General features: G+C 38.2%; 2 non-coding genes across 2 annotated transcripts; one reads left to right on the top strand and one right to left on the bottom strand.

The window, feature by feature from the left end:
- Nucleotides 1-623: 623 nt before the first annotated feature.
- On the top strand, nucleotides 624-730 carry LOC148565405 (small nucleolar RNA R71). Its single transcript, XR_015884807.1, has one exon. It is a non-coding gene; the product is annotated as a small nucleolar RNA R71 (small nucleolar RNA).
- Nucleotides 731-20,394: 19,664 nt separating this feature from the next.
- On the bottom strand, nucleotides 20,395-20,502 carry LOC148565404 (small nucleolar RNA R71). The gene has a single exon (XR_015884354.1). It is a non-coding gene; the product is annotated as a small nucleolar RNA R71 (small nucleolar RNA).
- Between the last annotated feature and the right edge of the window lie 2,730 nt (nucleotides 20,503-23,232).

Below are 23,232 nucleotides of genomic sequence, written 5' to 3'. Positions count from 1 at the left end.
AACTGTGGGTGGTCTTAGTGAGGCTAGAAACCAGAATGGCTAAGTTAGAGAGTCTCTGCTTTGAGGTTTCCATATTCCCTTAAGAAGATGAGAATGGTGGTCTGTTATCGAACCTATTCTGGCTCCTTCCACCTTGATTATTATTGAAACCTTGCTGAGGTTTCTGTTGATCCATCCATGAGAAGTTAGGATGATTCCTCCATGAAGGGTTGTAAGTGTTTCTATAGGGCTCTCCCATGCAATTCACCTCCTCCATGGTGGTTTGATCAAGATCATAAACTTCTTCTTCAAGAGAAGCTTCCTGATTACTGCCAGATGCAGCTTGCATCCCAGTCAGATATTGAGAGATCATGTTGACCTGTTGGGTCAAGATCTTATTCTGAGCCAAGATGGCATTCAGAGTCTCAACTTCATGAACTCCTTTCTTCTAAGAGATTTCATGGTTTACAGGATTTCTTATAAAAGTATACATGAACTGGTTGTTAGCAACCATTTTAATGAGTTCTCTTGCTTCTGCAGGTGTTTTCTTTAAGTGGAGGGATCCACCTGCAGAGTTATCCAATGAAATCTTGGATATCTCGGACAAGCCATCATACAACACTTCTATGATGGACCACTCTGAGAGCGTATCAGGAGGACATCTCCTGATCAGTTGCTTGTATCTTTCCCAAGCTTCATAGAGGGATTCACCTTCTCTTTGTCTGAAGGTTTAAACTTCCACTCTAATTTTGCTCATCCTTTGAGGAGAAAAGAATTTAGCAAAAAAAGCATTAACAAACTTTTTCCAAGAGTCAAGACTCTCTCTAGGTTGGGCATCCAACCATAGCTTTGCTCTGTCTCTTAAAGCAAATGGAAAGAGCATCAACTTGTAGACTTTAGGATTACTCCATTAGTCTTTACAGTATCACAGATCTGTAAGAATTTTGCTAAGAACTGATGTGGATCTTCCATTGAAAGTCCATGAAATTTGTAGTTCTGCTGTAGAAGAGAGACTAACTAAGGCTTAAGCTCAAAATTGTTAGCTCCAATAGCAAGTACAACAATGCTTCTGCCATAAAAGTCAGAGGTAGGCATGGTGATGTCACCAAGGGCCTTTCTAGGCTCCTCTTGAGGTTCGGCCATGTCCTCTAATTCTTGTTCAAAACTTTCTGAAAGGTCTCTTCCGGAGTGTTGTGCTTTAGCTTGTTGTAAATGCCTCCTTAAAGTCTTCTCAGGTTCAAGATCAGGAGTTAAGAGGGGTTCTTTATCCCTGTTCCTGGTCATAAACAAGAAGAAAAGAAAAAGAAAGATGGAAAAGAAGAAAGCTCTTTGTGCCAATTGGCAAGAAGCTCCTCCTTAAAGTCAGAAGTGAAGAAAGAAGAAGAAGAAGAAAGAAAAGAAGTAGAAGAAAAATACTTTGGAAATAGTATATAAGAGTAAATAAGAGAGGATGAAAGTTGAGAAGAAAGAATAGAGAGGGGGGTAGAATTGAATAATATAGATGTGAGAAGAAGAGTAGTATAAATAGAAAGAGTAAATAAGAGTTAAAATATTTTTATTTTTATTTTATTTATTTAATTAATTATTTTTCAAAAATTATGGTTAAAAGTTTAAAAAAAATTTTAAAATTTAAATGTTAAATTTTCGAAAATAGATGAGAGAGAAGAGGAAGATATGATGTTCAAAAATTAAGAAGAGAGAGTTAGTTAAGTGGTTTTGAAAAAGAAGAGAGAGAAGATAAGATATTAATTAAGAAAAGATTTTAATTTAAAACAAAATAGAAGATAAGATAAGAAAAGATTTGAAATTAAAATTTAAAATTAGAAAAAGATAAGACTTTGAAATTTGATTTTGAAAAAGATATGATTTTAAAATTTGAAATTTGAAAAAGATAAGATAAGATTTTTAAATTTTGAAAAAGATAAGAAATGATTTTGAAAAAGATATGATTTTTATTTTTTTTAAAAAAGATTTGATTTTTGAAAACTTGACAACTAAGATATGATAAGATAAAAATTTAAAATCAAAATCTGAATTTTTATTGTTATTTTCGAAAATTAAGTGAAAGATAAGATAGAAAAGATATTTTTTATTTTTTTAATTTATTGATGAAAGAGAAAAACACAAAAAAAAAAGACACAAGACTTAAAATTTTTAGATCTAGCAGACTAGCACCCCTTTATTTTCGAAAATTTGGAAGGAAAAACAAGGGGACACCAAACTTAAAAATTTTAAGATAAAAACACATACAAGACTCAAGAACATTTTGAAGACTCACAAGAACACAAAGAACAAAACTTAAAGACTCAAAGAACACAAGAACATAACAAGAACACCAAACTTAAAATTTTTAGAAAGCCAACAAGAAATTTTCGAAAAACAAAAGAAAAATAATAAGAAGATACCAAACTTAAAGACTTGACATAAGATTAAACTAAGGAAAAATTATTTTTGAAAATTTTTAGAAAGAAAGACTGAAGGAACACGAAATTTTACCAAAAACATAAGCACAACGCTCTAACCAATTGAGCACAAATTAAGCAAAGAAAATACAAATTTTTGAAAAGCTTTTTAAAATTTTTGAAAAAATGGAAAAGAAAAAATAAAAATAAAAGACTCAACACGAACACAAGACTCAAACAAAGAACAAAGATTAAACAAAGAAAATAAAAATAATTTTGAAAAACTTTTTTCTATTTTTTCGAAAATTTGAAGAAAAGAAAATAAAAATAAAAGACTCAAATCAAAGTTATACTCTTGCAAAAATCAAAGACTCAACGAGAACATAAGTTGAACAAAGAAAAGAAAAAAATATTTTTGAAAAGGTTTTTAATGATGTTCAAAAATTAGAGAAGAAGAAAACAAAAATAAAAGACTCAATTAAAATAAAATAAATTACCTGATCTAGGGAGCAAGACAATCCGTCAGTTTGTCCAAACTCAACAATTCCCGGCAACGGTGCCAAAAACTTGGTAGCAAGAAATCCCACACCTTCGTACTGTTGTACCAGCAAGTGCACTGGGTCGTCCAAGTAATACCTGAGCGAGTCAGGGTTGATCCCACAAGGATTATGGTTTGAAGCAAGCTATGGTTATCTTGCAGGTCTTAGTCAGGCAGATCAGACAGTTGTTGGATATGGAATTGTATTAGGACTTTTGGATTCAGCAATAGGTATATGTTGAAGGATTGGAGTTGCTTTGTCTTTCTGAATTAACTTTGGTACTACTATCTTCTCTGTTTGTGAATGATCTTCTTCTATGGCAGGCTGTATGTGATCAATGCCATGGGCCGTGGTCATTGATCTCCTCTGCTACAGATTGAACGCCATTGGCCGTGGTCATCCAATCTGACGAAGGGTGAAGCACTAGCAAGTCATTCTCTTGGCGATCCTACTCAAAACGCCACAGACAAGGTCGAATCTTCCGGATAAGAGAATGCTGCTTCTTTGGATTCTACCATATACCACGGAGACCCTAATCTCCCCAGAAATCGGCTGAACTGGTGTCTCGAGAAGTTCGCAACGAAGTCATGGATTAACCGTCTGAGAGATGTATAAACATAGCTGTTGGCTCGTGCTTTCCAGTCACGTATTCACCCGAACCAAGTAGACGCGGGTGTTTGTCAGGCACGTTCGTCTTCATGTGATGAACAGAGCTAATTTGTCAGATCATCATATTCACCACGATGAAGATCTGATATGCATCTTAGAAACAGATCAAACACAGATCGGAGAAGAAATAGTAATATTTTTATTAATTTATAGAACTCAGCAGGGCTCCTCCCCTCAACCTAGGAGGTTTAGAAACTCATGCTGAAGTGAAAACATTTATGAAAACAGAAAATATAATCCAAAAGCTAAACCAAAAGCTCTAAATTACATAAAATAAATCCCTTAAATACTAAACAAATGACTAGTAAGGGTAAAATAGTCTATTTAGTGCTAAAATCCACTTCTGGGGCCCACTTGGTGAGTGCTTGGACTGAGCCTTGATGAGATCCACGTGATATGAGGTCTCTTGGGCGTGGAATGCCAGCTAGGGGGACCTCTTTGGGCGTTTGTACATTGGTATCTGCTCTTTGGGCGCTGGATGCCTGGAAGGAAGCAGGAAGCTAGGGTTGGACGTCAGTTTTGGGCCTTCTAATATGAAGCAAAGTATGAACTATTATATATTGCTGGAAAGCTATAGAAGTCAGCTTTCCATAGTCGTTAAGAGCGCTCCATTTGGACTTCTGTAACTCCAAAAAAGCTCTTTTGAATGCAAGTAGGTCAGCTCTAGACAACATCTGTAGTGCTTTCTCTGTCTCTGTATCAGACTTCTACTGCAACTCCTCAATTTCAGCCAGAAAATACCTAAAATTGTCCAAAAAACATAAAAACTCAACCAAAAATGTGAATTTAACACTAAAACCTATAAAACTTAACAAAAACTAAATAAAAACTACTAAAAACCATATGAAAGTGATGTCAAAAAGCGTATAAAAAAACCACTCATCAAGGACGATAGTTCGAGCTCATTCCAAAAATCCTATGGAGTTACAATATAATAGAACAATCATCAACCAAAAAGACTGCTTTCACTCTAGTATATGGTTGTGATGTCATGATTCCGGTTGAAGTATCACATCAATCTAGCCAAACACAAAATATAACCGACAATGCAAATGCCAAGCTAGGAGCAACCGAGCTGGACTTAGTGGAAGAAATCTGAGACAATACACTAATACAAAAATTTGAAACTCAACTTGCTATAACTCAGAAGTACAACAAGAGAATTAAGCCAAGCTCATTCTGTGAAGGAGACCTCATCCTCAGGAAAACAAAAAAGGCACGAAAACCACAAGGTCATGGGAAACTAAGTGTCAATTGGGAAGACCCTTTCTGAATATCGAAGGTCATTGGACATGGAGCATACAAACTACAAACTTTACAAGGCAATGATCTCCCTAGTACATGGAATTTTTCATCTTTAAAATTACGTTATAGCTAGATCTATATGCCGGGACAAGGGGATGTACTCTTTTTCCTACTACCAAATTTTATCCCTAAGTTGGATTTTTCTGGAGAGGTTTTAATGAGGCACACCTCCCCCACCTTTCAACTATGCAACTTATCATCAATATAACTCTATTTTTTGCAATCATTGACTACTAATCTCTATCGATTCTTTCTTGAACCAATTAACAAGGATATGCACCTTTCGAGTTATTTCTTCCAAAACTGCAAAACATACAACAAATTCACAACCACACAGGAACTATTCTTTCCTACACATTATCAAAATTTATCAAACAAAATACCAACTTCAAAACAAATAGCATACATAGCCATAACCCAAATCACCAAACCATGTACATACAAAACAAAATTAACATCATTCAAATAATAACCACAATCATATCAAAGCTACCAAACTAATACTAGCAAATCATAATCTGTTCAAAATACAATTCAAAATATATCAAAACTCCATATCAGGCCGCATCTACATTTTCATCTTCCCCTTCTTGGTCAGCATTATCATCCACCAAATGCCCACCCATCATGACCTTCCAGGGATCCATCATAGCAAAATTCACGGTTGGAGCAATAAATTTGGCGTGTTCAGACACTCTATCAAACCCCACAGCAAACATCTTGAAGCCATACTTCTCTTTCTCTGTCTCCAAGCTTTTCTTCTCCGCAGACAACTCCATAACCCTTGTCTCTAACTCCGATTTCTCCTTATTTAGGTCAACCTCTTTCTTCTTCAACTGTATTACCTTGTCATGCAACATCTTTTTTTCTTCTACAGCATCTTGCAATTTTTTTCCTGTCTCTATGTTCTCCTTCATAAGTTGCTCCACACTAGTTTTATCAAAAGAGTCCTTCAAATACTTCAGCTCCTGGGTACGACCCATACACATCAGTCGAGCACCAATCACCTATATACACACAACCCATCAATCCAAGGAACATTTAATAACTTAATCAAAATAAAGAACCAGAACTACTTACCTGCATATGCCGACCTATTCCAACATCACCGAAGAAGGCTAGTTCACCCCGGCCCCTCCTTCAACCTTTACATTGCTTGCTGAATCCTCCTTCTCAACATTTTTTGTCTTGAAGAAAGCACGGAGGTTGCTCGTAGTCACTTTCGGCGCTTCCTCACCTGCAAACAAGCATATCACACACAAATCATTACCATATTCAAAGACTATAATAACAATAAGCAAGATTCTACATTTTTACCTCGATAATTAACCACAACCTATCTATCAGCCTCCCATTCTAACAACTCCACTATAGCTAACAAACTCAATCCATTCCTAATATCTGCCAGGGAAATGCATGCCAAAATAACGAAAATCTTTCCAACCAAAACTCATCTACATAAAACGAGAACTCCTCCTCAGCCGATCTCACCTTGACAAACATTGGCTTAAACCTCTTAAAGGACAATTTATACAAACTAAAAATGGCCCGATTAGGAATACTCACCAAGTTCAACCAACGACCTTTCCTCACACCTTTAGCTTGGAATAACACAAAAAACACTTCTAGAGAGGAATCTATCTCTAACAATTCCATTAGAATTTCAAAACTCCTAACAAAGGCCCAGGAATTTAGGTGTAATTACAATGGCTCACTCTTCAACTGCATCAATACATCGTGATGAAAAATGGTAAATGAAAACCTAATACCCAACTCAACAAATAAACATCTATATATGTAAAAATATTCATACCATTCCCCTCTATGAAAAATATGATCAGCACCGTCACACAGTAAAAATTTGATTTTCACGTTCTCCTGGTGCGCAAATTGTGAACTCGCACAACTTAACCGGCAAGTGTTCCGGGTCATCCAAGTAATACCTCAGGTGAGTGAGGGTCGATCCCACAAGGATTGTCGGACTGAGCAACAATGGTTATCCAATTGGCTTAGTTAGGCAGACAGAAAAGGTTATTTGTTAGTTGAAATTGCATAGAACAGTAAATAAGAGAGTAAAGAAAGCAATTAAAAGGTTTCTGTAAAAACAGGAAGAGAAAACAGTTAAGGTTTCGGAGATGTTTACCTTTTAGGATTAAAAGTTCTTTCCAACTATTTTGACAATATATGATTCATTCCATGGCAAACTGTAAATGACTAAACCCTAATCTCTTAGTGATTTAGCCTCCTCTAACCTTCATTAACCGCCACTCTCGTGATCACTCAATTCTGATTAGAGGGTTAAGTGCAAAACTAGTTTATAGCCACAAAACCCTAATTACCCAAAGCTAACAGGATTATATGTCACATATCCCAATTAGTTCATGTAATTAGCAATTTAGGAGGAATTTGTTTTCAAGTTGTTGTTCAAGCGAGATAACTCTCTCGAGAATCACAAGAACTCATGTAGAATAAGGGTCATACTCTCATTCCACCTAGATTCATAAGATTAAGAACGAAAACAATCCTTGAAATTGAATCAGTACATTAATTAAAATAGAAAAGTAATAGTCTTAATCCATAAAAATGAACAGAGCTCCTAACCTTAACAGAAGAGGTTAGTGGCTCATGGTATACAGAAAAAAACTAGGGTTCTGAAAAGTGCAAAACTCTGATCTCCCAAAAAGGGGTGGATCTTTTTCCTTTTATACTAACCTAATTTAATTTAAAACAAAATAAAAATAATTAATTTCTAAACTAAAAGATATTATTTGTAAATAAAAATTACAAAAGGAAAATAAGATATAACTAATACTAAATGCTAAATCCACTAGAGATGCTCCAAGAGTGGGCCTTGAAATTCGGATCAGGCTTGCTGGCGCTAAACACCAGCTTGGCATTTAGCGCCCCAAGGGGGATACGCCAGCTTCTCTGTTTTAGCTCCAAACTCTGCCAAACTGCTCCGAATTTCTCCTGAAATCATAAAAATACTAAAACAACTCAAAGTAGCATCCAAAGAGGATTTTTGCACTAAAATCAAATAATACTAAATAGAATCTAACTAAAAACAACTAGAAGATGACAAGAAAAAGGGTACAAGATGCTCACGCATCGCAACACCAAACTTAAACTGTTGCTTGTTCTCCAGTAACCAAAAATAATATAGGAAGAAGAGAAAATACTTAAGACTTGAGTTGTCATTTAAGCTCATGTCTAGTTACTGAATGGGGCTAATGACCCTCTAATTCTGAATAGGTTTGGTATCTCACTATCTTTTGAAGCTTGGAAATATTAGTATCCTTTAGAACTAGAATTCAGATGATATTATAGATTCTCTTCTTTAGGCTCTAATTGATTCTTGAACACAGCTCTTTCTTTTCTTTTCTTTGGTGCTTTGCACCTTGAGCCTAGCCATAACTCTAAGTGTTTTGTCTTCATGCTTAACTTGAAATAAGAACACCACAAGCACTTAACTGGGAAACTCTTTGAGTCCTATTTTTTTCTATTTATTCTTCCCAGACAGTAGTGCTCAGAGCCTTAGGCATACTCTGCAACAGCAATTGGTCACGACTTTAAGTGTTTAGTCTCAAGGGTTACTTGACACTTTCACACCACAAGCATATGGTTAGGGAAAACCACCCTTTTGAGCTTTAGATCAGTTTTGACCCTCCTAACTATTGATACTCAAAGCCTTGGACCTTTTTTTATTTTTCTTTTCTTTTTCTTTCTTTTTGCTGTTTGTTTTGCGTCAAGAATCAATCTTTTTCTTATTTTAGAGAATCAATAATACTTTTCTAAGTTCCCATTCCTCAAGAACTAATATTCTTAACTCCAATATTAAATATGCACTGTTAATTCGTACATTCAGAAATAAAGATAGTGCCACCACATTAAAGAAACTAGAAAACTCATAATATATAACTCAAGATCTCATGCATCTTACTACTTCTTCTTTTGATTTTTCTTTAAGCTCGGTGACCAATACATGAGACATCTTTTAAAGATAAACATAAAGTATTAAAATAAACAATTAAAATAGAGTGCAAGAAAATCCTACTAGTGATCATGCAACTTAAAATAAAGAACAAAAAATAGAATGAAATACCAAAAAATAGAAATAAGATAAGGGAGAGGAAAATAAAACCGAACCACCTCAGTCGTGGTGGCTGCTGCCCCTTCCGAGAATCCTCTCTGGCACTTCAGCTCCTCTATGGTGTGCCCCCTGCCTCCTCTACTCCTCCACCAGCTGGTGGAGGATAGCAGAGTGATCCTGATGCTCTATCCTCAGCAGATCAACAGATAATGTCAGCTCCCCTATGGATGTGGTCAACTGGTCCCAGCAGTCACGGGAAGGGAAATAGATTCCCTAAGACATCTCCGGAAGATCCTGTAGAGGCAGTGGAATTGGCTCATGCTGTGGTCCATGCCCGAGCTCTCTAGCATGAACATGCTCCAGCCTCCATATCCTTTCTAGTAATCGGCCTATCAATGTCGATCGGGGTATCTCCATCAATGTGAGCTCCAGCTGCTGTACATAGGTGATAGATAAGGCAAGGGAAAGCCAATCCCGCAGAGGTGGAGGCCTTGTCAGCTATCTTGTAGAACTCCTAAGAGACTACCTCGTGCACCTCCACCTCATTGCCGAGCATGATACAGTGAATCATCACTGCCCGCTTGACTGTAACCTTAGAATGGTTACTCGTAGAGAGAATGGAATGTTGGATGAACTCCAACCATCCTCGAACAACTAGCTTCAGGTCATGCCTACTGGTGCACGAAATTACAATCACACTTTTGCAACTCCTCACAACTAACCAGCAAGTGCACTGGGTCGTCCAAGTAATACCTTACGTGAGTAAGGGTCGATCCCACGGAGATTGTCGGCTTGAAGCAATCTATGGTTATCTTGTAACTCTTAGTCAGGATATCAATAATTCTCAGATTTAATTGTAAAAGTAAAAGAACATGAAATAAATACTTGTTATGCAGTAATGAAGAACAGGTTGAGGCTTTGGAGATGCTTTGTCTTCTGAATCTCTGCTTTCCTACTATCTTCTTCTTCATGCACGCAAGGCTCCTTCCATGGCAAGCTTTATGTTGGGCATCACCGTTGTCAATGGCTACTTCCCATCCTCTCAGTGAAAACGTTCCAAATGCGCTGTCACCGCACGGCTAATCATCTGTCGGTTCTCGATCATGCTGGAATAGGATCCATTGATCCTTTTGCGTCTGTCACACGCCCAACAATCGCGAGTTTGAAGCTCGTCACAGCCATCTCTTCCCAGATCCTACTCAGAATACCACAGACAAGGTTTAGATGTTTCGGATCTCAGGAATGGCCGCCAATAATTCTAGCTTATACCACGAAGACTCTGATCTGAATCATGAGGCTAAGAGATATGCATTCAATCTAAGGTAGAACGGAGGTGGTTGTCAGGCACGCGTTCATAGGTAAGAATGATGATGAGTGTCATGGATCATCACATTCATCAGGTTGAAGTGCGAATGAATATCTTAGAATAGAAGCAAGCGTGATAGAATGGAAAACAGTAGTAATTGCATTAATTCATGAAGAACAGCAGAGCTCCTCACCCCCAACAATGGGGTTTAGAGACTCATGCCGTAGAGAATACAATATGAAATGTGTAAAGTGTCATGAGGTACAAAATGAATCACTAAAAGTAGTTTTTATAGTAAACTAGTGACCTAGGGTTACAGAAAATGAGTAAGCTAGGGTGTTTAGTGTAAAAATCCACTTTCGGGGCCTACTTAGTGTGTGCTTGGGCTGAGCATTGAAGCTTTCATGTGTAGACACTTTTCTTGGAGCTAAACGCCAGCTTTTGTGCCAGTTTGGGCGTTTAACTCCAGTTTTTATGCCAATTCTGGCGTTAAATGCTAGAATTCTTGAGCTGACTTAGAACGCCTGTTTGGGCCATCAAATCTCGGACAAAGTATGGACTATTATATATTGTTGGAAAGCCCAGGATGTCTACTTTCCAACGCAATTGAGAGCGTGCCAATTGGGCTTCTGTAGCTCCAGAAAATCTACTTTGAGTGCAGAGAGTTCAGAATCCAACAGCATCTGCAGTCCTTTTTCAGCCTCTGAATCAAATTTTTGCTCAAGTCCTTCAATTTCAGCCAGAAAATACCTGAAACCACAGAAAAACACACAAACTCATAGTAAAGTCCAGAAAAGTGAATTTTAAATAAAAACTAATAAAAATATAATAAAAACTAATTAAAATTTACTAAAAATATACTAAAAACAATGCCAAAAAGTGTATAAATTATCCGCTCATCAAAACACCAAACTTAAATTGTTGCTTGTCACCAAGCAACTGAAAATCATATAGGATAAAAAGAAGAGAATATACAATGAATTCTAAAAACATCTATGAAGATCAGTCTTAATTAGATGAGCGGGGCTTTTAGCTTTTTGCCTCCGAACAGTTTTGGCATCTCACTTTATCCCTTGAGATTCAGAATGATTGGCATCTATAGGAACTCAGAATTCAGATAGTGTTATTGATTCTCCTAGTTCAGTATGTTGATTCTTGAACACAGTTACTTTATGAGTCTTGGCCGTGACCCTAAGCATTTTGTTTTCCAGTATTACCACCGGATATATAAATACCACAGACACATAACTGGGTGAACCTTTTCAGATTGTGACTCAGCTTGCTAAAGTCCCTAATTAGAGGTGTCCAGAGCTCTTAAGCACACTCTTTTTCCTTTGGACCACGACTTTAACCGCTCAGTCTCAAGTTTTTACTTGACACCTTCATGCCATAAGCACATGGTTAGGGACAGCTTGGTTTAGCCGCTTAGGCCAGGATTTTATTCCTGTGGGCCCTCCTATCCACTGATGCTCAAAGCCTTGGATCCTTTTTATTCTACCCTTGCCTTTTGGTTTAAAGGGCTATTGGCTTTTTCTGCTTGCTTTTTTTTTCTCTCTTTTTTTTCACATTTTTTTTCTTTTTTTTTTTTTACATTCACTGCTTTTTCTTGCTTCAAGAATCATTTTTATGATTTTTCAGATCATCAATAACATTTCTCCTTTTCCCCCATTCTTTCAAGAGCCAACAATTTTAACATTCATAAACAACAATTTCAAAAATATGCACTGTTCAAGCATTCATTCAGAAAAACATAAAGTATTGCCACCACATCAAAATAATTAAACTATTTTAAAATTTGAAATTCATGTACTTCTTTTTCTTTTTCAATTAAAAATATTTTTCATTTAAGAAAGGTGATGGATTCATTTTCATAGCTTTAAGGCATAAACACTTAGACACTAGTGATCATGTAATAAGACACAAACAAAAATAAACATAAAGCATAAAAATTCGAAAAACAGAAAATAAAGAACAAGGAAATTAAAGAACGGGTCCACCTTAGTGATGGCAGCTTGTTCTTCCTCTTGAAGATCTAATGGAGTGCTTTAGCTCCTCAATGTCTCTTCTTTGCCTTTGTTGCTCCTGTTGAGGTCCATGAGTGGGCTCTCTTGTTTGCTCCATCCTTTTCTTAGTGATGGGCTTTTAAGATGAATCTCTCCATCTCCCATGACTCGGAGGTGGAAGCTTTTGCCTTCCCTTTCCTCTTTCTAGAGATTTCTCCGGCCTTAGGTGCCATAAATGGTTATGGAAACACAAAAAGCAATGCTTTTTCCACACCAAACTTAGAAGGTTTGCTCGTCCTCAAGCAAAAGAAGAAAGAAGGGAGGAGAAGAAGAAGAAAATGGAGGAGATGGAGATGTGTGAGTGGTTAAGAGGTGATGGGGAAGGGTGTTATGGGAAGGTGTGAAGAAAAGAGAGAGTAAGTTGAGGTTAGTGGGGATCCTGTGGGGTCCACAGATCCTGAGGTGTCAAGAATTTCTCATCCCTGCACCAATTAGGCTTGCAAAATGCCCTTTGCTGCCAATCCTAGCGTTAAACGCCAGGTTGCTGCCCATTTCTGGCATTTAACGCCAGCTTCTTGCCCTTTTCTGGCGGTAAACGCCAGTAAGCTTCTCCTCCAAGGTGTGCTGTTTTTAATATTGTTTTTCATTCTTTTTTTTTGCTTTTTCAGATGTTTTTGTGACTTCACATGATCATCAACCTACAGGAAATATAAAATAACAATAGAAAATAAATAGATATAAAATTGGGTTGCCTCCTAACAAGTGCTTCTTTATTGTCTTTAGCTAGACCTTTACTGAGCTTTATTCAAGCATCAGTTTTGAGCATTCTTGCTCAAAATTGCTTTCAAGATAATGTTTGATTCTCTGTCCATTAACAATGAACTTTTTGTCAGAATCAATATCTTGAAGTTCAACATATCCATATGGTGACACTCCTGTAATCACATATGGTCCCCTCCACCGAGATTTTAATTTCCTGGGGAATAATCTGAGCCTAGAGTTGAACAGCAGAACTTTTTGTCCTGGTTCAAAGACTCTGGATGACAATTTCTTGTCATGCCACTTTTTTGCTTTTTCCTTATAAATTTTTGCATTTTCAAAAGCATTGAGTCTAAACTCCTCTAGCTCATTTAGCTGGAGCAATCTTTTCTCACCAGCTAACTTAGCATCCATGTTTAGGAATCTGGTTGTCCAGTAGGCTTTATGTTCCAGTTCCACGGGCAGATGACAGGCCTTCCCATACACAAGCTGGTATGGAGAGGTTCCTATAGGAGTCTTGAATGCTGTTCTGTAAGCCCACATAGCATCATCCAATCTCTTTGCCCAATCCTTTCTATGAGCAATTACAGTTCGTTCCAGGATTCTCTTTAGTTCTCTGTTAGAGACTTCAGCCTGCCATTTGTCTGTGGATGATACGGAGTTGCTACTTTGTGGCTAATTCCATATCAAACCATAGCAGAGTAAAGCTGTTTATTGCAGAAATGGGTGCCCCCATCACTGATTAGTACTCTAGGAACACCAAATCTGCTAAAAATATATTTCTGGAGGAACTTCAGCACAGTCTTGGTATCATTAGTGGGTGTGGCAATTGCCTCCACCCATTTAGATACGTAGTCTACTGCCACCAGAATGTAAGTGTTTGAGTATGATGGTGGGAAAGGACCCATGAAGTCAATACCCCATACATCAAACAACTCAATCTCTAAGATCCCTTGTTGAGGCATGGCATAACCATGAGGCAAGTTACCAGCTCTTTGGCAACTGTCACAGTTACGCACAAACTCTCAGGCATCTCTATAGAGAGTAGGCCAATATAAGCCACATTGGAGGACTTTAGTGGCTGTTCGCTCACTTCCGAAATGTCCTCCATATTGTGATCCATGGCAATGCCACAGGATCTTCTGTGCCTCTTCTCTAGGGACGCATCTGCAGATCATTCCGTCTGCACATCTCTTAAAGAGATATGGTTCATCCCATAAGTAGTACTTTGCATCAGAAATTAGTTTTTTCTTTTGCACCCTGCTGTACTCCTGGGGTATGAACCTCACAGCTTTATAATTTTCAATGTCTGCAAACCATGGTGCTTTCTGAATGGCAAAGAGTTGCTCATCCGAAAAGGTTTCAGAGATCTCAGTAGAAGGGAGGGACGCCCCAGCTACTGGTTCTATCCGGGATAGGTGATCAGCTACCTGGTTCTCCGTTCCTTTTCTGTCTCTTATTTCTATATCAAACTCTTGCAGAAGCAACACCCATCTTATGAGCCTGGGTTTTGAATCCTGCTTTGTGAGTAGATATTTAAGAGCAGCATGGTCAGTGTACACAATCACTTTTGATCCTACTAAATAGGATCTAAATTTGTCAATGGCATAAACCACTGCAAGTAACTCCTTTTCTGTGGTTGTGTAATTCTTCTGTGTGTCATTTAGAACACGACTGGCATAGTAAATGACGTGCAAAAGCTTGTTGTGCCTTTATCCTAACACTGCACCAATGGCATGGTCACTGGCATCACACATTAATTCGAATGGTAATGTCCAGTCAGGTGCAGAGATTACTGGTGCTGTGACCAGCTTGGCTTTCAGGGTCTCAAACGCCTGCAGACACTCTGTGTCAAACACAAATGGTGTGACAGCAGCTAGCAGGTTGCTTAGAGGTTTTGTAATTTTTGAAAAATCCTTTATGAACCTCCTATAGAATCCTGCATGCCCCAGAAAGCTTCTTATTGCCTTAACATTGGCAGGTGGTGGTAATTTCTCAATTACCTCTACCTTAGCTTGATCCACCTCTATTCCCTTGCTTGAAATTTTGTGCCCAAGGATAATTCCTTCAGTCACCATAAAGTGACATTTTTCCCAGTTTAAGACCAGGTTAGTCTCTTGGCACCTTTTCAAGACAAGTGCTAGATGATCAAGACAGGAGCTGAATGAGTCTCCAAATAATGAGCGGATAATTTATACGCTTTTTGGCATTGTTTTTAGTATGTTTTTAGTATGTTTTTAGTATATTTTAGTTAGTTTTTATTATGTTTTTATTATTTTTTTAAATAAAAATCACTCTTCTGGACTTTACTATGAGTTTGTGTGTTTTTCTGTGATTTCAGGTATTTTCTGGCTGAAATTGAGGGACCTGAGCAAAAATCTGATTCAGAGGCTGAAAAAGGACTGCAGATGCTGTTGGATTCTGACCTCCCTGCACTCAAAGTAGATTTTCTGGAGCTACAGAAGCCCAATTGGTGCCCTCTTAATTGAGTTGGAAAGTAGACATCCTGGGCTTTTCAGCAATATATAATAGTCCATACTTTGCCCAAGATTTGATGGCCCAAACAGGCATTCCAAGTCAGCTCAAGAATTTTGGCGTTTAACTCCAAAACTGGCACAAAAGCTGGAGTTAAACGCCCAAACTGGCACAAAAGCTGGCGTTTAACTCCAAGAAAAGTCTATACACATGGAAACTTCAATGCTCAGCCCAAGCACACACCAAGTGGGCCCGGAAGAAGATTTCTGCATTAATTACTCATTTCTGTAACCCTAGGCTACTAGTTTTCTATAAATAGGACCTTTTGCTATTGTATTAGGGAGATCTTTTTGATAAGTCTTATGCTATCTTAGACACGTTTGGAGGCTGGCCATTCGGCCATGCCTAGACCTTGTTCTTATGTATTTTCAATGGTGGAGTTTCTACACACCATAGATTAAGGTGTGGAGCTCTGCTGTTCTTCATGAATTAATACAAAGTACTATTGTTTTTCTATTCAACTCAAGTCTATTTCTTCTCTAAGATATTCATTCGCACCCAAGAACATGATGAATGTGATGATTATGTGACACTCATCACCATTCTCACCTATGAACGCGTGACTGACAACCACTTCCGTTCTACATGCAAACAAGCTTGAATGTGTATCTCTTGAGTTTCTAATCTCGGATTGGAACCTTCGTGGTATAGGCTAGAATTATTGGCAGCCATTCTTGAGATCCGGAATGTCTAAACCTTGTCTGTGGTATTCTGAGTAGGATTTGGGAAGGGATGACTGTTACGAGCTTCAAACTCGCAATTGTTGGGCGTGTGACAGACACAAAAGGATCAATGGATCCTATTCCAGCATGATCGAGAACCGACAGATGATTAGCCGTGCGGTGACAGCGCATTTGGAACGTTTTCACTGAGAGGACGGGAAGTAGCCATTGACAACAGTGATGCCCAACATAAAGCTTGCCATGGAAAGGAGTATGAATGATTGGAAGAAGGCAATAGGAAAGCAGAGGTTCAGGAGGAACAAAGCATCTTCATACGCTTATCTGAAACTCCAACTGAAGAATTACATAAGTATCTCTATCCTTATTTTATGTTTTATTTATCTTTTAATTATCAATACTCCATCACCATATGAATTTGCCTGACTAAGATTTACAAGGTGACCATAGCTTGCTTCAAGCCGATAGTCTCCGTGGGATCGACCCTTACTCATGTAAGGTTTATTACTTGGACGACCCAGTGCACTTGCTGGTTAGTTGTGCGGAATTGTGACAAAGTGTGATTCACGTTTAAGAGCTCCAAGTCCTTTGGCGCCATTGTTGATGATCACAATTTCGTGCACCAAGTTTTTGGCGCTGTTGCCGGGGATTGTTCGAGTTTGGACAACTGACGGTTCATCTTGTTGCTTAGATTAGGTACTTTTCTTTTTATTTTTCAGAATTTTTAAGAATGAATTCTAGAGTTTCAAGGTGATGCTCTTATCATCACAAAAGCTGATTGATTCTCATCAATTTAGCTGCTGAATGTAATGTCCTGCTGAAACTTGACCAACTGATGAGCGGATAATTTATACGCTTTTTGGCATTGTTTTTAGTATGTTTTTAGTATATTTTAATTAGTTTTTATTATATTTTTATTAGTTTTTATTTAAAATTCAATTTTCTAGATTTTACTATGAGTTTGTATATTTTTCTGTGATTTCAGGTATTTTCTGGCTGAAATTGAGGGACCTGAGCAAAAATCTGATTCAGAGGCTGAAAAAGGACTGCAGATGCTGTTGGATTCTGACCTTCCTGCACTCAAAGTAAATTTTCTGGAGCTACAAAAGCCCAATTGATGCGCTCTCAATTGCGTTGCAAAGTAGACATCTTGGGCTTTCCAGCAATATATAAGAGTCCATACTTTGCTCGAGATTTGATGGCCCAAACAGGTGTTCCAAGTCAGCTCAAGAATTCTGGCGTTTAACGCCAAAATTGGCATAAAAACTGGAGTTAAACGCCCAAACTGGCACAAAAGTTGGCGTTTAACTCCAAGAAAAGTCTTTACACATGAAAGCTTCAATGCTCAGCCCAAGCTCACACCAAGTGGGTCCCGGAAGTGGATTTTTACTCTAAACACGCTAGCTTAGTCATTTTCTGTAACCCTAGGTGACCAGTTTACTATAAAAACTACTTTTAGTGATTCATCTTGTACCTCATGACACTTTACACGTTTCATATTGTATTCTCTACGGCATGAGTCTCTAAACCCTATTGTTGGGGGTGAGGAGCTCTGCTGTTCTTCATGAATTAATGCAATTACTATTATTTTCCATTCTATCACGCTTGCTTCTATTCTAAGATATTCATTCGAACTTCAACCTGATGAATGTGATGATCCGTGACACTCATCATCATTCTCACCTATGAACACGTGCCTGACAACCACCTCCGTTCTACCTTAGATTGAATGCATATCTCTTAGCCTCATGATTCAGATCAGAGTCTTCGTGGTATAAGCTAGAATTATTGGCGGCCATTCTTGAGATCCGGAACGTCTAAACCTTGTCTGTGGTATTCTGAGTAGGATCTGGGAAGGAATAACTATGACGAGCTTCAAACTTGCGAGTGTTGGGCATAGTGACAGACGCAAAAGGATCAATGGATCCTATTCCGACATGATCGAGAACCGACAGATGATTAGCCGTGCGGTGACAGCACATTTGGAACATTTTCACTGAGAGGACGGGAAGTAGCCATTGACAACGGTGATGCCCAACTTAAAGCTTGCCATGGAAGGAGCCTTGCGTGCATGAAGAAGAAGATAGTAGGAAAGCAGAGATTCAGAAGACAAAGCATCTCCAAAGCCTCAACCTGTTCTTCATTACTGCATAACAAGTATTTATTTCATGTTCTTTTACTTTTTACAATTAAATCTGAGAATTATTGATATCCTGACTAAGAGTTACAAGATAACCATAGCTTGCTTCAAGCTGACAATCTCCGTGGGATCGACCCTTACTCACGTAAGGTATTACTTGGACGACCCAGTGCACTTGCTGGTTAGTTGTGCGGAGTTGCAAAAGTGTGATTGTAATTTCGTGCACCACCAACCATGTCTAATCTTTTTAGACTGAAGCTTTAGACTAACATTGCATGATTCCTGGAATTCTTATTAAAAGTTTTGAATCCCTTTATTTTCTTTTCCATATAAGTTTCGAAAATCACAAAAAAATTTATAAAATCATAAAAATCAAAGATATTTTATGTTTCTTGTTTGAGTCTAGTGTCTCTTATATGAAAATTTTTTAAGTTTGGTGTCCTGCATGTATTGAGTTTCCTAAGATTAGTTGTATTTTGATTGTTTCTCATCATTGAAAAATTCAAAAAAAATTTCAAAACTATGTATTTTCAAGTCAGTAATACAGAGAATTGAAGATTCAGAACATTCAGCAGAGGAATCAAACAGAAAAAGCTGGGCGTTCAAAACGCCCAGTGAAGAAGGAAAACTGGCGTTTAAACGCCAGCCAGGGTACCTGGCTGGGCGTTTAACGCCCAAAAAGGTAGGATTTTGGGCGTTAAACGCCAGAATGGATGCCATTCTGGGCGTTTAACGCCAGGATGACACGAGAGGGAAGATTTTGTTTTTAATTCAAATTTTTTTCAAATCTTCATAATTTTTCAAAATCAAATCTTTTTCAAATCATATCTTTTCAAATCATATCCTTTCAAAATCAATTTCTTTCTATTTTTTTATTTATTACTATTTTCGAAAATCCTTGCTATAATTAATAATTTAATTCAAAATTTTCAAGTTATTACTTGCCTATTAAGAAAGGATCAAATTTTAAATTTAAGAATCATATCTTCTAATTTCTTGTTAGTCAAGTAATCAACTTTAATTTTAAAACTTTCTCTTTTTAGTTTGATTTTCAATCATATCTTCTCAATCATATCTTTTCAATCACATCTTTTTCAAAATTAACTCTCAATCATATCTTTTTGATTTCTAATTTCAAAATTTTTTTCAAAAATCACTTAATTTCTTTCCTAATCTTAATTTTTGAAAATCTCAATCAAATTTTCAAATTTCTTTTTATTATTTCAAAATCTTCTTAATTTATTTTCGAAAATTCTTCCCCTCTTCTCACATCCTTCTATTTAAGGGACTAACACTCCTCCTCAAGGTGCAATTCGAACTCTATCCTTCTTTATATGTTCGAATTCTCTTCTATCTACCTCCTCCTTCTATTCTTCTTTGACACCTCAAGGAATCTCTATACTGTGACATAGAGGATTCCATACTTTCTTGTTCTCTTTTCTTTCATATGAGCAGGAACAAAGATAAAGGCATACTTGTTCAAGCTGATCCTGAACCTGAAAGGACCTTGAAGAGAAAGCTAAGAGAAGCTAAAGCACAATTCTCTCTAGAGGGCCTAACAGAGCTTTTCAAAGAAGAAGAAACCATGGCAGCCGAAAATAACAATGCCAACAATGCAAGGAAGGTGCTTGGTGACTTTACTGCACCTACTCCCAACTTCTATGGGAGAAGCATCTCAATCCCTGCCATTGGAGCAAACAACTTTGAGCTTAAGCCTCAATTAGTTTCTCTAATGCAACAGAATTGCAAGTTTCATGGACTTCCATTGGAAGATTCTTATCAGTTTTTAGCTGAATTCCTGCAAATATGTGATACTGTCAAGACCAATGGGATTGATTCTGAGGTCTACAGACTTATGCTCTTTCCTTTTGCTGTAAGAGACAGAGCTAGGACATGGTTGGATTCACAACCTAAAGAAAGCCTGAACTCTTGGGAAAAGTTAGTCAATGCCTTCTTGGAAAAGTTCTTTCCACCTCAAAAATTGAGCAAGCTTAGAGTGGAAGTCCAAACCTTCAGACAGAAGGAAGGTGAATCCCTCTATGAAGCTTGGGAAAGATACAAGCAATTGATCAGAAGGTGCCCTTCTGACATGCTTTCAGAATAGAGCATCATAGGTATTTTCTATGATGGTCTGTCTGAACTATCCAAGATGTCATTGGATAGCTCTGCTGGAGGATCTCTTCATCTGAAGAAGACGCCTGCAGAAGCTCAGGAACTCATTGAAATGGTTGCAAATAACCAATTCATGTACACTTCTGAAAGGAATCCTATGAATTATGGGACAACTCAGAAGAAGGGAGTTCTTGAGATTGATACTCTGAATGCCATATTGGCTCAGAATAAAATATTGACCCAACAAGTCAATATGATTTCTTAGAGTCTGTCTGGAATGCAAGCAGCAACAGGCAGTACTAAGGAAGCTTCCTCTGAAGAAGAAGCTTATGATCTTGAGAACCCAGCAATGGAAGAGGTGAATTACATGGGAGAACCCTATGGAAACACCTATAATCCTTCATGGAGAAATCATCCAAATCTCTCATGGAAGGATCAACAGAGACCTCAACAAGGTTTCAACAACAATAATGGTGGAAGAAACAGGTTTAGCAATAGCAAGCCTTTTCCATCATCTTCTTAGCAACAAATAGAGAATTCTAAGCAGAGCCACTCTGACTTAGCAACCATTGTCTCTGATCTAATCAAAACCACTCAAAGTTTCATGACTGAAACAAGGTCCTCCATTAGAAATTTGGAGGCACAAGTGGGTCAGCTGAGTAAGAAAATTACTGAACTCCCTCCTAGTACTCTCCCAAGCAATACAGAAGAGAATCCAAAGAGAGAGTGCAAGGCCATAAACACGTCTCACATGGCCGAACCTGGAGAGGAGGAAGAGGCAGTGATCTCCACTAAGGAAGACCTCAATGGACGTCCACTAACCTCCATGGAGTTCCCTAATGAGGAACCATGGGAATCTGAGGCTCAGACTAAGACCATAGAGATTCCATTAAATTTACTTTTGCCATTTATGAGCTCTGATGAGTATTCTTCCTCTGAAGAGGATGAAGATGTTACTGAAGAACAAGTTGCCAAGTACCTTGGAGCAATCATGAAGCAAAATGCCAGGTTGTTTGGTAATGAGACTTGGGAGGATGAACCTCCATTGCTCATCAAAGAACTGGATGACTTGACTAGGCAGAGATTACCTCTGAAGAGACAAGACCCTAGAAAATTCTTAATCCCTTGTACCATAGGCACCATGACCTTTGAGAAGGCTCTGTGTGACCTGGGATCAAGTATAAACCTTATGCCTCTCTCTGTAATGGAAAAGCTAGGGATCATTGAGGTACAAGCTGCAAGAATCTCACTGGAGATGGTAGACAATTCAAAGAAATAGGCTTATGGACTTGTAGAGGATGTCTTGGTAAAGGTTGAAGACCATTACATCCCTGCTGATTTCATAATCCTAGAGACTGGGAAGTGTATGGATGAATCCATCATCCTTGGCAGACCCTTCCTAGCCACAGCAAAAGCTGTGATTGATGTTGACAGAGGAGAATTGAACATTCAAGTGAATGAAGACTCCCTTGTGTTTAAAGCTCAAGGATATCCCTCTGTAACCATGGAGAGGAAGCATGAAGAGCTTCTCTCAATACAGAGTCAAACAGAGTCCCCACAGTCAAACTCTAAGTTTGGTGTTGGGAGGCCACAACCAAACTTTAAGTTTGGTGTTGAACCCCCACATTCAAACTCTAAGTTTGGTGTTGGGAGGTTCCAACATAGCTCTGAACATCTGTGAGGCTCCATGAGAGCCACTGTCAAGCTATTGACATTAAAGAAGCGCTTGTTGGGAGGCAACCCAATCTTTAATTATCTATGTTAAATTTTTATTTTCTTTTGTTATTTTATGTTTTCTATAGGTTGATGATCATGTGAAGTCACAAAAATAATTGAAAAATTAAAAACAAAAGGAAAAACAGAATGAAAAATAGAACACCCTGGAGGAGAAACTTACTGGCGTTTAAACGCCAGGAATGGGCAAGAAGCTGGCGTTTAATGCCAGGAATAGGCAAGAAGCTGGCGTTAAACACCAGAAATGGGCAGCAACCTGGGGTTTAACGCCAGGATTGGCAGCAAGGGGTGTTTTGCATGCCACTTGGTGCAGGGATGAGATATCCTTGACACCTCAGGATCTGTGGACCCCACAGGATCCCCACCTACCCCACCTTTCTCTCTCTTCTTCACCCATTCACCAATCACCTCATTACCTCTTCCCCCAAAACCCCTCACCTATCAAATCCCACCATTCTCTTCACCACTCACATCCATCTTTCATAAAACCCCACCTACCTCACTATTCAAATTCAAACCACTAACCCACCCATAATGGCTGAACCAAACCCCCCCCCCTCTCCACTCCTATATAAACCCATCTTCACTCCTTCATTTTCACACAACCTAAACACTACTTCTCCCCCTTGGCCGAAACACAAAGCCCCCTCCATATCCTCTATTTCTTCTTCTTCTACTCTCTTCTTTCTTCTTTTTCTCGAGGACGAGCAACCTTCTAAGTTTGGTGTGGTAAAAGCTAAAGCTTTTTTTTGTTTTTTCCATAACCATTAATGGCACCAAAGGCCGGAGAAACCCCTAGAAAGAGGAAAGGGAAGGCAAAAGCTTCCACCTCCGAGTCATGGGAGATGGAGAGATTCCTCTCAAAGGTGCATCAAGACCACTTCTATGAAGTTGTGGCCAAGAAGAAGGTGATCCCCGAGGTCCCTTTTAAGCTCAAAAAGGGCGAATAGCCGGAGATCCGACATGAGATCCGAAGAAG

Source organism: Arachis ipaensis, chromosome B5 (assembly GCF_059453495.1).
Source record: "Arachis ipaensis isolate K30076 ecotype BB chromosome B5, ASM5945349v1, whole genome shotgun sequence".
Lineage (NCBI taxonomy): Eukaryota > Viridiplantae > Streptophyta > Magnoliopsida > Fabales > Fabaceae > Arachis > Arachis ipaensis.
The sequence above is the reverse complement of the archived record's forward strand: the minus strand, read 5'-3'. Positions and strand labels throughout refer to the sequence as shown.